Source organism: Schistocerca piceifrons, chromosome 2 (assembly GCF_021461385.2).
Source record: "Schistocerca piceifrons isolate TAMUIC-IGC-003096 chromosome 2, iqSchPice1.1, whole genome shotgun sequence".
Taxonomy (NCBI): Eukaryota; Metazoa; Arthropoda; class Insecta; order Orthoptera; family Acrididae; genus Schistocerca; species Schistocerca piceifrons.
This window is the reverse complement of record NC_060139.1, coordinates 653,888,906-653,907,156: the sequence shown is the minus strand read 5'-3', so window position 1 is coordinate 653,907,156 and position 18,251 is coordinate 653,888,906. Positions and strand designations below refer to the sequence as shown.

The window sequence follows — 18,251 nt, the reverse complement described above, 5'->3', positions numbered from 1 at the left end:
TTAATTCATCCATTTTTTAATTAATGTATTGTTCTTCATAAATCCTGTCAGAAGTAAAGCCATCAGGTATGCAGAGCAAGTCATGTTGTATATTAAGAAAACAAGCAGCCACTGCAGACAACTTCTGTAATGTATAATAAGAACAGATTATGACTAGTGCAAGTCTGTTTTCACTGATAATCATGGGAATTACATGTAGACCATTTTATAAAACTATGAAAGTAACTAGAGAAAAGAAAAGTAAGTGTGCAGTGGAGATAGTTTCATTTCATTCAACATATGATTTTAACTATTTTATATAAAATTTCACTTTTCTGGTTCTTTAGCTCCTGATGTTGACACACAGTGGCCTTATCCCTGTACAAGTGCAATATTCATGCAACTTTGTGTGAAGGTAAATCTTTGTTAATAAAAGGAAGTCTCAAATTTTCCTCTTCACTTTACTGCGTCTAGATAGTGAAGATGGGTATGAACTGCTGCACTGGGATAATAAGCTGAATTATGAAATGAAAGTAAACATTATTTTATTTGCACAAACAGTTAAACATAATTCTTAAATGAAGATAAGTAAACATCATTCATGTATAAAAATATCATTGTTAAATATTTGGTTGGTATTCTTATATACTTTCCTAGTAAGATACACTTTTTAAACATATATATTTCACTCATATTAACTTGGTGACATTGGAATAATAAGTAAAATTAAATAGAATAGTCTTGATGGCAGTAGGTTTGATTATAAACAAATCACTCTACAATTTTCAGATTAAAACAGACTGACAGTTATAAAAAATATGTGTAATGAAACACAAAAATCCATAAAAACATACACAGAAGTGTCTCTGATACAGAGCAGAAAAATACCTTATTGTATAAGAAAATACTGTAGCATTTGACATATTCACAATTCTATTTACTTCTTTTTAATGCAAAGTATTCTGTCGTATGAAATACATACAATTTTCTTGAGCAAGAAACCTGAAATACTCTTTAAGGCACAGGGAACTGTGCATTTTGGCCCTTCATACATATGTTCATTTGTCATGTTCCTCAGGGTCTCAGTACCGATCTCCTGTATTCCTTTCTTTTGCCGGAGAAGGCTGTGGAATCAATTACTTGCATCACAATACACAGTAACTAGCTATTAACAGAGTTACATTGGTAAAATTTCATTACCAACATCTAATGGTTATCCAAGATACTTAAACTAATATCTTTGTATAGTGACAATTTCAAATAACAAAATGTAAAAGTAATATAGATACAAATTTAAAAATAGTATTTCAAAATATACTCTCTATTTCAATAAACATACTAAAAATTCATCTTTTAACTTAGCAGATTTTTACTATTATTAGTTTGTACAGCTGTCTATCAATTACAAAGAAAAGTATGGCAGTGACTTAACTTAATTTTTTATTTAAGTCATAAGGAAAGTATGTTAAAGATCAGTCTTCAGCAAAGAATTAAATAAAATTGATAAGTATTTTCCATTTTGTAAAAAATAACTTGGAAAACTTCATGTATGTGGAAAAATCACCTGTGTTTCTAAATCTGTATACATCTGGCGTAACAAAGCTATTACTTAAAAAATTAAATTGTCTGTTTTAAATGTGAGGATCAAGACGGGATTGCAGCAGTTGCCATCAGGTAATGTTATTACCATAGCCTAACTGATGTTTAGTAAATACAGTTACAGGATTTACATTATGAAAAAAACAATTTAAAAAAAATTAAAACTGTGAATCACAGAAATTTGAAAGGGTAGAAAAACTGCAAAAAATAGTGACCATTTTAAACAGTTAAATAAAGGTTTAAAGTTTTCAGAAAGATATGTTCTCTCTTTAGGCATAACTGGTAAATAGGAGAGAGTAAATTTTTTATAAATTTTCAGAGAATAAAATGAGCTCTCTTAAGTAATTCATTATCAGATGTGTAAGTACTTAGATTGACACCCATAGACAGGTATAATTAGCATCACAAGTTTGACATACCAGAATGTTTTTGAGAATGCTATAATGTTTGCCATGAAGCTGCCTTTCTTTTCATGAAACTGTTAGCAAAATCATTATGTATACATTTTAATTTTTCAACACTATAAAAAACTCTTTCATAATTAAAGGTCTGGCAGCTTCTGACTACTTTCTATGACTTCTCCTATCTTCTTCTGTTCCTCCCTAAAACTGTCAAAAAAGGAAATTTTATACTGAAAACTCAGGATATATATATAACTGTTTTATGTTTCCTTTAGTGTTGCTCATACTTCCATTGCCAATGAGTGCCTATCTGGAAACAGACTGTGGAATATGTCAATAGGTTTTAAGGAATGAACAAGGTCCAAAATTAATTCTCACTGATAGAATCTATTGCACAACTTTTTTCATCAGTTCATCAACCAGATTATCACTGATATATCATTAGATCACTCATTAATCTAATTACTGGAATATTTGTATGTAAGAAATATGTAATATTATTTTACATTACCTTACAAAATGTCTAATCATTCTTGTTATTGTAGGGGATGTCTGTTAACAATTACTAACAATTATTGATGTGCATCAGTAGCACAACAAAAATGTCCTGTGCTTACACTGTTGCATCCATTTTCTGTCAAATGCACACTGCTGACTAAATAAGAAAATATTTATAAGGAGCTCAATTCATCTCAAACCAAACATAATGTATGTGTAGTTCATGTGTGCATCCCTGTCAGCATCAGTTGTGTTACATGATGAAATTTAAAGATCAGTTTGGATGTCGCTAATGCTTTTTGTGACTCAAGAGAATGATGGAGGGAATTGTCTGCTGGTGTGTTCAAACCTTTATTTCATTGTATTAAACTACCAGGCAGTTATGGACAAGATCTAGTGAAAAGATTGGATTAGCGATATTTTTCCATCACTTTGCAATTACTTTAAGATAACCTTTCTGAAGGAGAGTTTTGTTTCTAGATGTTCAATAACAATCCAGCATCAATCCTGAATATAGGAAAATATGATAAAACACAAGCAAAACCTATTCAGACTGTAATTCACTAAGAAAGAAAATTATTCAATTTGATAGATAAAAAATCTACTCACCAAGTGGTGGGAGAACACAAACATAAAAGACTGTTGTGATTGGCAAGCTTTTGGAGCCAGTGGCCCCTTCTTCAGGCCGAATGGTTGAAGGGGAAGGAAGAAGGGTGAAAAAAGGGAGTGGAGAAATCTAGGAAAAGGGGTGGATTTCGGGAAAGTCACCCAAAACTGCAGGTCATGGGAGACTTACTGTATAGGATGAGAATGAAAGACTGGTTGCTGGGGGCTGCATTGGATCAGATTTGAAATCCTGAGAGCTTAAAGGTGGAAGATAGGGTAATTTGCAAGACAGAGATTACTACTAAAACATCGTGCATGAGATAATAAGAGTGAAAAGATAAGTGTATTTTACAGAACAGAGGTGGAAGGAGAGTGGTGAAAAATAGACAGGAAAGACAATGAAAGATGTAGAAAACTAAAACGGAATGAAGCAAAGAGTAGTTACAGTGAAGAAAAGCCATTGTTAATCTAGTCCTCACTGATTGCCAGATATACAGTTCTGGCTACATTAAAGCTACCAACAAACAACAGTATTTACATTTTGACAGTTGCCATCCTTTCCATGTCAAACATTCCCTCCCATACAGCCTTGGCATCTGAGGCAAACATATTTGCTTGGATGCAGACTCTTTACAGCAATACACCACTGTTCTCACCTCAGCCTTCACTGCACATAATTACCCCACCAGCCTAGTTAAAAAGCAAATTTACTGGGTCATCACATCCAATCCTGGTACTGCTGATCCTTCCACAAAATAGCTTTGGAGCACTCCATTGGTGACTCAGTATTATCCTGGTCTGGAATGTGTTGATCAGCTACTTCAACAGGGCCGTGACTTCCTAAAATCATAACCTGAAACGAGATCCATTCTGTCTAAAATTATTCCCACCACACCTAGAATAGCTTTCCATTGCCCTTCCAGTCTCTGCAGTATTCTTGCAGATGCTATGCTCCCGCACCCATCTCCCTACCCTACGGCCCCTACCCCTGTGATCGTCCCCACCGAGCCTGCAAAATGTTGAGCCTTCTACATCAGCGTGACTAGCACCAAATTATTAATTAGGACGAATGGGCATAGGCAGAGGGTTTATACTGGCAACTTGCAATATCCTGTTTCACCACACATGCCATCTGGATTCTTCATCCAGACATCAGTTTCTCAGAACTCCGAAGGTGTGAACTAGCACTGCAACATGTCCTTGGTTCTAGCCACCCAACTGGCCTTAATTTATGTTAATTTCTTGCATCTCGGCTTTTCTTCACTGTTACTACTCTTTGTTTCACTATGCTTTAGTTTTCTACATCTTTCATTGTCTTTCCCATCTATTTTTCATTGCCCCCTCCCACCTCTTTTACACATGATGCACTTAGCTTTTCACTCTTATTAACTCGTTCACAATGTTTTAATAGTAATATCTATCTTGCATATTACCCTGTCTTCCACCTTTAAGCTCTCAGGTTTTTAAATCTCATATGACGCAGTCTTCAACAATCAGTCTTTCCTTCTCATCCTGTGCAGTAAGTCTCCCGTAACTCGAGGTTCTGCGTGACTTTCCTGAAATCTATCCCTTTTCCTAGACTTCTCCGGCCCTTTTTCTTCACCCTTCTTCCTTCCCCTTCAACCATTCTGCCTGAAGAAGGAGCTGCTGGCTTCGAAAGTTTGCCAGTGACGACAGTCTTTCATGTGTACGTTCTGCCCTGACTTGGTGAGTTGATTTTTTATCTGTCCAATTAAATAATTTTATCAACAAAGAAAGAAACATCTTCTGCAGTAATGTACAAAAGAGAGATTAAGGCTCTCTATCTCTCACAGATAACTGTTTTAAATGTATCTTTTACTTCATAAAGAGTCACAGTTTCCTAACAACCACCCAAAATTAATGAAATAAGCTTAAGAATAATGTAAAACTCAGATCCACCCAGAAAATTGTATGAAAATTGTAGGTAGCAGGTATAATCATCAGATATTATAAACCTCAATGGAAAATGTAATAATCACTTTAACAGAGAACTTATGGCCAGTTGTGAATGAAAGCCAAACAACATACATGCACAGAGCGATTGGAAGAAACTGTGGAAAACCTGCCTTTGTGGCTGAAAGGGATTTAAATCCCACAATTTCTCAGTAATTGACAGGAGTGCTCACATCAAAGAGGTAACTAAATGTTACAAAATGCATTTAAATCTGCAAAATATATTTGCTTGCTTTGTTGATTGTTGTTCATGATAGGTGCACACCCATAATATTTTATTATAACAGAAGAAAATGTTTAGACATCATATAGAGGTGTTTATCTGAGGGAAAGATAACTAAAGGTTCTTTCTTTAAGGGGGTTGTGAATCCTGCTTGTACGCCTTCTTTATCATCATACCATATACAGAACAAAGCTTATATACAACTGTATTCACACTGTTCAACCAAATTAGTGAATAATGTTGTATTGTGACTATCATAGATCTTGTGTACTTTGCGCCATCATTACTACACCAGCTGTTTCATTCAGTCAGTCAAAAAACAAATGCAAGTGAGAGCATATTGAGCTGATGGGAATTAAATGCTTGAAACTTGTAAACTTGGGTCTACTTACACAATGTGGTATTATAATATGCTGAACAGAATAGTCAGTGAATGGCCATAAAATGCTATATGAATGTAGATGAATTTTATCAGTGATAAATGAAAAATGAAACAGCATGTTTCCAGAGAACTTTTCAATTTTCAAATATCTGTAATGTATGTATGCAGATGGAAGTTATGAATGAAAATTTGTACTGAGGTCAGTATTCAAACCTGGATTTCCTGTTCACTAGGCAGTTGTGGTAACCCCTATGTCATCCTGGCACAACTGCACAGACTACCCTAGCACACCTCCCTCATCAATCCAAATTCCCACTCATGCCTCAGCCCACTTGGTATTCTCGCTGAACTCAAACAGCAATTCAGAGGCTCTCCATCTGTACTGGAATAGCACCTCAGCATCAAATGAAAGGGGGGATTCTGTCTGAAACTCAGAAATAGATACTTTAATAAAATGGAACCGTATGCTTTCAGATTCTGTTTCAAGTCTCAGACATCTATGTCTTCCATCTGTATATGTGCACCAAAGTTGTCTGAGATTTTAAAATATCTCTGGAACCATACAGAGTCACTTGATTAAAGCACCTATACCTGGATTTCAGGTAGGATCCCCTGTTACATTTGATGGTGAGGTGCTATTCCTATATTGCTGGAGAGCCTTTGCAAAGATTTTAGATTAGGGTGAATATCAAGTGGAGTGAGGCTTGAATGGGAATTTGGATTGGGGAGACAGGCATGTTAGGGCAGTCTGTGCAGTTCAACAAAGCCACTGTGCCAGGGTGGCATAGCAGTTAACTCATTTGCCAAGTGAGCAAGAGACCAGGCTCAAATCCTGGCCTTGGTAAGATGTTCATTTGTTACTTCAATCTGCATATATGGATTGTAAATGAAGAAGTAACTAAACAATTATGAACCGAAGTGTAACTGCACTTCTTACATTTTAAACTGTCTGGACTTCTCCTGAAATTATTTACCCTGTTTCTCATTTCAACACCTTTTCTTGTTAATCAGGTTGATCCTTCAACTGACACATAAAATATAATCAGGAATTCCACAGTGGATACAAAATCAACATATTAAAGCAGCATTTTATAATCTAAAGTAATGTCACTTCAAGTGTAGAACTCGAAAGGAGCACACAACAAAAAAATTACTTGTAGATTTAAATTTATGTCTGATAATTTCTAGAAATGATGAATGGTATGTAGGTGTAGATGTAGTAATTCAGTACTGAATTGAGCTCCCATATTTAGTGCTTGGTTTCATTTTCTTTCTTTTTATCCGAATATATCACAATATCAGTTTCTATAAAACATTCAAAGAGAGAGAGATAAGTATAAAAATTGAAGAAAAGTGAAAAAGAAGAAATTTGAGGGTATGTAGACATATTCCACGAACTTTCAACTGCAATATGTAATTTAGTACAACACAATTTTTTTTTGTTCTTTTCCAGAGGACAAAGCCTTCTGTTGTCTTTTTTGCTGAGTTTGTTATTAGGCCCTCAGATGTTCTTCCTCACTATCTTAAAATAAAGTCATCTTTTCTCATTGGTGATTATGACGCAAATCAGTGCACATGTTATGTAAACTGTGATCATAATTATAAGAACTTTATCATTGTTTGTTTAACTCATAGAAATTTACCCACTGAAACCTGTTGCCAGTGAATCCAGAAAAAAAGCCTTGATTGGAAAGGAATTACTAGTTACCAAAATGGTTCAAATGGCTCTGAGCACTATGGGACTTAACTTCTGAGGTCATCAGTCCCCTAGAACTTAGAACTACTTAAACCTAACTAACCTAAGGACACCACACACATCCATGCCCGAGGCAGGATTCGAACCTGCGACCATAGCGGTCGTGCAGTTCCAGGCTGTAGCACCTAGAACCGCTCGGCCACTCTGGCCAGCACTAGTTATCAAATATTGCATGCATTTTTATAATTGCACTATTAAGGCAAACATGTGAAAAATGTTTAGATGCAAATATGATATATCCGTCTACATCTATGACATCTAAATAGTTGGAGACTTGGAATAAAAATATGCAAGTGCTTCTGTTGTGGAATATTTGTAAGGATAAACATAGCATGCTGCAGATTGACACACATTGTCCAAAATAAACGTTTTAGTAGTAGACCATAACATCCAAGAAAAGGACTGATAGGAAAGTACAAACTCAAGAACTTTAGGTTGTAAAATCATTTTGAAGCAGCTATAGTCCACTTAAAGGCATGCCTCTAATATATGGAATGCTTGTATATAATCCTACAAAAGTTTTTATTCCTGTCACTGTGAGGGTGATTTTTAAAGAACATTATTTACTAGTTTGTCAGTCTCATTGCTTATCACTTTGGTTGTTTTAAATTCTTGGCCTGGAGAGCTGATGAGGTCCTCTATTATGGAAAAGTACATAATCAGCTTATGAATTGGTGACATGTGATATGATTCCAACATGTTCATATAAAAACCAATAATGTTTTTCTGAAGGTACCCACATGAAGAACACAAGTTTCAAAAAATAAATGCTACTAATATGAACTATCATTTTCATGCATGTAACTGGAATCAAGATCTTTTATGGAAACTATAACTAATATTCTTTGGTAAATCTGAGAAATAAAGGCTCATGTTGTAACATGATGCAGGACTGAAACCTATCCCCCATGCATTAATCTAATGCCTTAACATAGGTTCAGAGCAGCTTTATTGAGAAGCCCTAATACATTTGCGACTTTTGTTGGAAAACTGGGCCTGTTCATTCACAATGTCCCTGGGAGTGGCAAACACACTAGAAGCTTCATTTACAGCCTAAACCATGACAGCAGGCAATTGTTTTGCTGGAGACATAACTGCTTGCAAAATCTGGGTTGTCAAATAACGCTTAAAAAATTTGTCAGTTGAAGTTTTTTCATTCAAGCAACAGCCCACAGGCACTTGTAAATGAGGAACTGTCTAATTTATTCTAAACTCAAGCACAAGGCAATTTCAAAGTATGTAAGCTCAGCATCCAAAGAGAATTCTGCAGAATTTTATAATTTCTAGAGAATTGATGCATATTGATTTAATAGCAAAATAACCCACAGATTCAAACATGAAACAATGGCACTGCCATCTTTATTTGTCAACAGTAATGTGCTATATTTAAAATATATAAAAAAGTTTGAAGTATCTGAAGATATATAATGGAATATGGAACAAAGGAAGGAAAAACAAATTGTTTTCACATGCTTTATTTATGATTGTTTAAAATTTTTAAGCAATATTGTGTTCCATCATGCTCCAACAACAGCTAAAACTCTTTTCAAACTAATGATGGGAAATGAAGCATATATTGAAGAGAGAGGCAACTTAAAGCAAAGGTTATATTTTAAATGATACCGAGTAATGTACAAAACAGTTCTTTCTCTCTATAAATTTGTTTCATATCAGTATTTCTAGGGCCACGTGCACTTGATAACCTTCTGATTAATCAAGAGATGAAAAAAAATATTACAAGCACATAAAATGAATATAAAAGACAGTCTTCTTTTCTTTCTCTTATTGTTTCACAGAATTGCTGAACAAACTGAGCATTGATGTAAGTATTACAGCTTAGTACAAATTCACATAATAATTTTTGCACTGTAATTGGTTTTACAGCATTAGTTTAATAGTACTCTGGAACTACAATATTTGATATGAAGAAGAAAACAATGAAAATCTGATATCACTAGGAAAATTATATGTAAGTTAATGAAGTGAAACAAAGCAAAGTCATCTGTGGTGAATATTCTATGTAAAAATAGAAATTCAAATTTGTGCAAATGAGCAAAAAGAGATAATAAGTTAACTGTTTAAACTTGACACAGAAGTGGAAGAAAAAATATAAAAAATCTGAAAAAGCTAAAGTTCATTTAGGGGATAAGCCTGCACAAGTGAAAAAATGGCATACCTCATGACAATCATCCATTTTGTTCATACAAGGAGACAGATGGGTTGTTCATCATAATATTGCAGTCAAGGGACTGAATTAACACCTCTGCTCGGCACCCAAAAGCGCATCAGTAATGTACAGCATAATATCAATATAAGTACATGGCTATAGATCACAGCTGAAACTGGTCACTGTAAAACTAAAACTAGTGATTGTCATCAAGTATAATAAAAAGGAAAAGAAAGGGCTGCTTTTCAGTCATAGCCGTCATCAAGTCAACAATTACACCATTTTTTACAGAGCAGTGAGAAATCACAATAAAGTACAGAGAGGTGGAACGGAAGTAGTTGACAGTGAATAGTGTCTTACAAACATGGATAGGGGTTAGTTAAGATAAATGAGAAATTGCCAGGATATTGCAACTGTATAAATAAGTGACAGGAGTAGAAAGCAAATTGAGAAAGGGAGACATTTTTGATGGGAAACAAACATGTGAGCATGTATAGAGGCAATCATACATGATCAGTGAAAAGAAGGAGGTAAGAAATAAGAGGGTTTGCTTTATGATTTAAAAGAAAAAATTCATCTCTGTGAATCAATAAAAGAGCTGTCATAAAAGATGTTAAAAATGATTGAAAAGCAACTTTTTGCATTTTATGACAAGCTTTGAATGATAAATGAAAGCAATGATACAGAAATTAGTATTGCAAGATAGGTAACATTGATCCAGACCTCTCGCTTGGCACTGTGATACACTTGTGTGTAATGGTGTATGATTTAGGCTGACCAAGATCACTACCATCATCATTTTGATGTATTTGGAAATTCACAGAGCACATGTACCTGTAATAACCTAATTTCTAAATTTAACACAGTTTGTTCTTGAAATTCTTGTGGGAGACATTCTAATATTTCAGGAGACGTAACTGATCCAGGCAACTGATTGCATAAATTTTCCACATTGACTAGAACATTTGTTAGAAACTCCAAAAATTTTATTCAGATTCCCTCTTCATATACAGTCTATACTCATAAATATTTGAGAAAAATAACATAAGTAGAAACTAAGACTGCTATAATATATGAGGCTTAGAGAAAGAAGCAGAAAAGTCAGGACATAAGATAATAGTATATAGTATATAACTGTATATATTATTTATATATAAAAGCAAAGATAAGGTGACTTATCGAACAAAAGCGCTGGTAGGTCGATAGACACACAAGCAAACACAAACATACACACAAAATTCTAGCTTTCGCAACCAACGGTTGCCTCATCAGGAAAGAGGGAAGGAGAGGGAAAGATGAAAGGATGTGGGTTTTAAGGGAGAGGGTAAGGAGTCATTCCAATCCCGGGAGCGGAAAGACACCTCTGTATGTGTGGATGGATATGTGTGTGTGTGCGAGTGTATACCTGTCCTTTTTTCCCACTAAGGTAAGTCTTTCCGCTCCCGGGATTGGAATGACTCCTTACCCTCTCCCTTAAAACCCACATCCTTTCATCTTTCCCTCTCCTTCCCTCTTTCCTGATGAGGCAACCATTGGTTGCGAAAGCTAGAATTTTGTGTGTATGTTTGTGTTTGCTTGTGTGTCTATCGACCTGCCAGCGCTTTTGTTCGGTAAGTCACCTCATCTTTGTTTTTATATATAATTTTTCCCATGTGGAATGTTTCCCTCTATTATATTGTATATATTATTTCACGTTAATGGGTAAAAGAGAAATGGAAACAAAGTAAACTTAATATGGAGATCCTGTGGTATGAAGAATATGGAACCCACTAACAAATTTACCAGGCGGCCAATTTTCATGTTAATAAAATAATAATTATTATAGTACTGACAGTAAGGAAGCCAGCAAACTGCCAAAATGATTTGTACAAAATCATATATAAAGAAACTTGATGTTGCAATAAAAATGTTGAATAACAATTTAAGTCAGAATACAGATGGATGAAGAACAAGTGCATTGAATAAGATCATAGTAGCAAAGCAGAAAAACAGTTGTAGAGGATAATGTGTGGAAGAACAACACTATGAATTGGATTAATTCAGAACAGTGAGCTATATAGAATTGATTGTATCAAAGTAAAGGTTCACTTGAACAAACTTTGTGTGTGTCTGTCACCAGTACTAAAAATTTCACTTTCTGAAAATTGCCATCAGTTCTGTCTCATAAACTGATATATAATTCATTATGACCTAGTTCTGACAAAAATAGTATATAATAAAAGTTATGAAGAATAAAATAAGAAAACAATATCTGTTCAACTCCCAGATTTGTTCAGAAACTTCTCTGTAACATGTACAAATTAAAGATTAACAGTAGAATAGAATTGAACAGACTGAAATAAAATAGCTCTGTCTTCTCAAAAGCTTTGTTAAAGCATAGTTATAAGTGTTTACTTCAGCTCAGTTTCTCAATTTTTCTGTAAAGGAGGGGGAAAAAGTTTGCTGTCAAAATACAGTGAATATTTCTGCTCTCTTTCTGTAATTCATAACTTCAAATGGAACTGCTATTTATCACAACAGTTTTGACTTTTGTTTTGAGTGACAGTAGTTAAATGTCTTGAATTCCAAGTATACATCTCATTTTTAACTTTCACAATTATTATTTAATAATCATTAACAGAAATGAACCTGGAGTGACAGTTATGAAAATTTAAATGAAATTTTTTGAACATTATTCTGGTGCTACATGAGCGCCTGAAGTTTGGTGAAGGCACAGTGGATCAGACAAAGAAAAGAATTGTAACAACAAATAAAAGTATGGTAGAAGTTTCAAGTGAGGACAAGTGAGGAAAGGATGATAGTATAAATGGAAAAATTTCTCATACAGACAGAAAGAATGAAGTACACAAATAAGACTACAGTGAGAAAATGAAATGAGCTAAAGAAAGAAGGTAAGAAATGTGTAAAACAACTGACAGAAACAACATGACAGAAGAAAAGCTGGGAAAAAGTATGCAAGACTGCAAAGATGTGTAGCATATGGAGGAATATTGTAAAAAAGAGAAAATATCGAATATGAGAAGAAATTCTGTAAGCACTAGAATAAACAGAAGAAAAATGGAAAGAAGGAGAACAAAACAACAGAATAGATAAAAAAAGTAAAGAAAACAAGAAGAGGCACAAAAAGTGAACTTTGGAACTATGACCAGGAAGAATGATAAAAAACTAAGAAAACTCAGAAATGTGGTCAGAGATGCAGTCCAACCTAGTTGGCACAGCATAACTCTGCTGACACTATTACAAAAACATCAGAGACAGATTGACAGACAGAGAGAGAGAGAGAGAGAGAGAGAGAGAGAGAGAGAGAGAGAGAGAGAGAGAGAGAGACAGAGAGAGAGAGAGAGAGAGATGAAACAATAAAAACAGTAGCAGGTGAGAGTGAGAGATGTTAGAAAGTAAAAAGGAATGAGTGTCAAGGTAAATGATAAGTATTTACAGTGACATTAAGAAAGGAGAATATCAAATGGAAAGACAGGAATAATGGAAGGAGCTGATGTAATACCCAAAAATACACTTTAAATGATTGGACATATAGGGCTGATTAAGATGAGAACAGAGATATATGGAGAATATAGAGAGAAAAATCAACATAAACATAGGAAAGACAATAATAAAAGAAAGACTAAAGGCTTTGGAAAGATCTTAAGCTGGAAAATGGAAAGGGATAATTGTAACAGAACAGGAAATTAAAGGGGCATGGAGAGTACAAACTAATACCATAGGACATTCCAGAAAATGAAAACTAATAAATGTGGAAATGATAAGGGAATGTAACATTGAAGATAAGAGGAGCAGGTAAGGAAAATTGATAGGAGAAAATACAGATGACATGTCCAATGAAGATGTGTAAGTAAGTTAATATTGTATGTGAAAGATATGTCTAAAAGAAGGGTAAAGTGTGTATAAAGCACAATAATGTGAATTATATATAAATTAGCCCATTTAGTGAGATGCGGCACAGATAACACACATGCTTTCAGATAGTAAGTCAAATGACGTATTTGACAAGAGAAAAATGAGTAAAAATTAAAAATAAATCTGTCAATATAGGGACACTATGAAACAAGCAAAATAATAGTTAAACAACAGAAAATCCAGTACAGAATAACAACAGTATGGAAAGGACAGATTGCTACTCATCACACAGAGGAGGCATTGAGGTACAGGTAGACACAACAAAGAATAATGCAGTTGGACCTCAGCACCCAGAGATGACAGAGGCCATGTGTGTATGTGAGTTGTGTTTGTGTGACTACATGTGTTTTTTCTAGATCTGATGAAGGACTTAGTCTGATAGCTGAATATCTAGCCTTCGGTTATATTGAGGCTGTCAGCAACTGATTGCCTCTATGTGGTGAGTTAAGTTATAAATAAACCAAGGAAGAAAAAAAAGGAATAGTTTGAAATAGACAATAGTTGAGTACATAAACCAAAGCTAAAAACTAAAGAAGCAATATAAAAAGTAACATATGAGAATACTGAAAAATATTTGTACAGAGAAATCATATATAATGAAAAAATTGAGTAACAGTGAAAGCAAAGTGATCTGTAAAACAACGGGAGTGGTGTATTTATTAAATGTGGCACAGCGCAACAAGTGTTGATTAAACTTACTGTCAGCTGACACTTCACACCTTGGAAGTTCCTCAAAACAGGTCTTTCAGCGTCATATAAGAACTGTCCGATTTTGGTAATGTACCGTGATGGAAAGTCAGTTCACTTTCTGTTTTTGAGTAGTACATGCATAACCCATCAAGAGGAACAGCCAGCAGCCCATTTAACTGCCTTCAGCCACAGTGGACAAACCACATTCTGTCTGGCCCGGATTAAAACCAAACAAATATAAATAAAGAAAGGGGGAAAGAACACTTTATGTGTGATTAATAAAGAGAGATTAGCAATCAAGCTTAAAACAGAGGAAAAACATCAGGAAAATGATACTTGGATTATGGAATAAAATTGAAGGTATATCTGTAGAAAATAAAACTGATACCAGAGATAAGGACACAAGATGTGAGATGAATGTGGAAACTCGTGATGCTTTCTTATGAGAGACATACGGAAAGGAGCAAAAGAGAATGGCACTACTAAGAAGCTAAGTTAATGTCTGGAAAATAAACAGCAGACACATAAAGCTGTAGATACAAGCAGTAGACTTCTCATTGTTTCATTCAGACATTTAAATCATTCGAAGAATACAGTTATGTATGGGGAATGAGAGTTAATGAAACTGAAGAACAGCAGAGTTTTAGCAACTAAAATAGATTAAAATGTTATAATATGTAACATTTAATTTAAATTCTAATAGCAAATTCAGAAGAAAATACTGCTAAAATGATGGTTTTGTTTATTTGTATCATTATATCAATATTCCATTGATAAATGATAAACATAATTTGTGAGTGGAATGCAGAGAAATCCTTACTTATACAAATATTTTGAAAAGGTAATATATGAAAAAAGACAAAAGGGAGAATAAAGTTAAATGAAGATAACATATGTGAAATTAATAGAGTTCTTTATAGTATGATATTATATATGGGAAGAAGGAGATAGAAGTACAGATATGAGAGCATATACACAATGAAAAGTGATTAAAAGTAAAATATTTGAGAAAAGCAAACAATAATTTAGCACATATCACTAAAAACAAATAAAAAGGAAACATTTAGTAGCATAAATAAAAAGAAATAAAGTAAAAAAGAACATGTAGAATCAGAGAAATTATTGAATGACAGTGACAGAAATAGTGGACAATTAAAAGAAAATAGGACTTAAGATAAATAATGGAGCTAAATCTGAAAGGGTAGCAGAAGAGGAAAAGGGGAAAAAGAAACTGAAATGCAAAGAAAAGGAGAAATAAAATATTTTGGAAAAGAGAAATAATGATTTCTTACAGGGGCAAATAAAATACAATTGGGAACTGAAATAATAATAGAAACATTAAATACACAATGGAAACTATATTGTGGGATGTCAAATATAATTTTCATTAATGTTGAGGTTCTAGTGGCACAAGAAAAAAATCTGTTAATTATGGCATGTAAGTGGGAACAAAGAGATCATTTCCTCATAGTCTACTTTTAAATGGAAAGTAATGATACAGAGTTCTACATGCATTTCTGTTATATTCCTCATTTTGTCTTCTAGAGTAAAGAGTTAGGAAACTGTCTGCACCTTCAAGCAACTACATTGTTGTAATATGCCAATCTATTAGAGAATGAATTTAATATTCCTTGAGAAATTGCAATTTACAGCAAATAATACTTACATTTCTTGTAACGAAAAGAGCTAGGTAAGGATAGAAGGTAGAAGAAGTTTCTTAAAGGGAGTACAGAATAAAAATGCAATATGATACAAAGAAAACTGATAAAAATAGTGAAGAATGGACAAGAAATAACACTATGTTTCATAGAGACATACGTGCCAAAACTATTAAATTGAATGAAACAGAAGAGAGTATGTCATGGATTATTAAATGAAAGAGAGAGAAAAATGTAACCAAAAAAGAAAACTGCAAATATGGAAACTTGATTGATATATATGAAGTTGAAACATATTTGAAGAACAGTCTCAAAGAAAAGAGTGAGTTATACTGTGAATGACAGCAGATGAGACAAAACACTTGAAAATTTTAAAATTTTTCCAAATATGTGCAGAACTTGAGAAATCATAATGGTGGAAAAAAGTAAAGGAGATATAGAATGAAAAATATAACAGATACATAAAAATAATTGCAGATAACTTGAAAGTAGTAAGAGATGAAAGAAATACTTAAAAAATGAAAGAGAGACTGCAGTAATTAAGACAACTGGATTGTATAAAGGAAGATAGAATTAAAAGGGGACAGCGTACTTCACAAGGGAAGAAGATAAGACAGTAAAATTCAAGAACCTGATGCTAGTGATTAAATGATTGCAAGCATGAATGGAAGAGCTGGGAAGATGTGACAGGAATGTAGCAATTATCATCAAATGGAAAATAAGAGGAAAAATAAAAATAGAATAAATAATATTTTTATATTAAAGAAAAATCAGTAGGATACAATTATTTAGATGTAAAAAAATCTGCTTTTTGCTACATGCTTAGAGAATTATAAATATAAGACTGGTAGAAAAATTCTAAATTATAAAAGAATGTTGAATACAAGAGCAATAAACAATGGAAGACAAAATTTTACATTTAATGCTGACAAAGTGTCCTGTGCATGATTTTCAAAGAGTAATTTGTGGGTGGGTGTACATTAACTTTAGAAGTTGTATGCATTTTCTAGTAAATCAAGACAAAACATAGAATAACATTTGTTCAAAATCAGTGAAAAAAGAAAGAAGAAACATACCACAGAAACATGGTCTGCCGGACAATATGAAATAAAAAGAAATGATAGTGTCTGCAAACTTCGCTTTTCTTCTTTGCATTAGAATACAGTAATTCAACAGTAGTACCCTAAAATAATTTATCTGCATCATTAAAGTCAGTATTTGTACTTGCCATTATTTGGACCTGTGTAATAAGGCACATTTCCAATCTATTGCTCTTGAATACTTTCTACCCTCAAAGGGTGCACTTTGTTGATTGTACTTATGAACTAAAATACAAATCTGTGATGCTGTGTGCCATTGTTCATAAACATGAGAAGAAAAATAAACAGAATTTCAATAGCAGATAGTGACTGGACAGCACAATAGTTATACACGTATATGATCATCAAGATTGACTGCCAAATACACCAAGTTACAAAAATCATGATACATAGTTAGAAAAGTAAATCATAGTATTTAGAGAAAGTAAAGTGTGAAGTCAGCAATGCAGCAAGCTGCAGAATATGCAGTAAGAAGTAAATAACTGCACTATGACATGCAGACCAGATGTGATCCGTACAGAATACAAATTAAAAAACAAGAGATGTGGCACATGAAAAGAGGCGTAAATACTTTGCTTAACAATATGGGAAAAACATAACAAGCTACAGGTAACACAATTTTAATGTGTAAAAGAATAATGCTTGTAACTGGAGCAGAAGCAAAGTTACTACCAGGAAACAAAGATGTAGACACATATCTACTGAGAAAAATCATAGCACAAGAAGACACTACATGAACGAAACCAAGTAGAGGACACTGAAAACAGTAGGAACAGTAAATATAAGAACAACAACTGTTCAAGCATATCCTGTGCATGAAGAAAGGGGAGAGAAAGGAACAAAAAATAAGAGAATAGTGACGTGATGAAAGCACCACTAGTACTGGAGAATCCAGAAGAAGGGAAGGAGAGCAGAAAAATTAGAAATAATGTATAGTGCCTAACCACAAAATGGTAAATACAACAAACATAAGCAACTATTAAAATAAGGAACCGAGTAACACACAAAACTGGGAAAATGAAGGTGAGATGAAGTCGGGAAGGATTAAGGGTCATTTCAGTTAAGAATAAATAATAAAAATGAGCAGAAAAAGTTGAAACTATGAAAAAGAATGTAAATAGAGTAAAACTATGACCTACCTCAAAGAAAAAAATTTATTGACTAATAATTGACTAATAACCAACTTGGAGTCAGAAAGTATCATTCTTGTGAAACACAACTAGCTTCTTATTCTGACAAAGTGATGAGTGCTATTGACAGGGGACCTGAAATTGATTCCATGTTTCTAGATCTCCAGAAGGTA

General features: G+C 33.7%; 1 long non-coding RNA gene across 1 annotated transcript; it reads right to left on the bottom strand.

Annotated features, from left to right (window-relative positions):
• Window positions 1–421: 421 nt before the first annotated feature.
• Window positions 422–15,978, bottom strand: LOC124777513. Its single transcript, XR_007015738.1, has 2 exons — window positions 14,200–15,978; window positions 422–1,103 (listed from the first exon to the last, which is right to left on the bottom strand). It is a non-coding gene; the product is annotated as an uncharacterized LOC124777513 (long non-coding RNA).
• Between the last annotated feature and the right edge of the window lie 2,273 nt (window positions 15,979–18,251).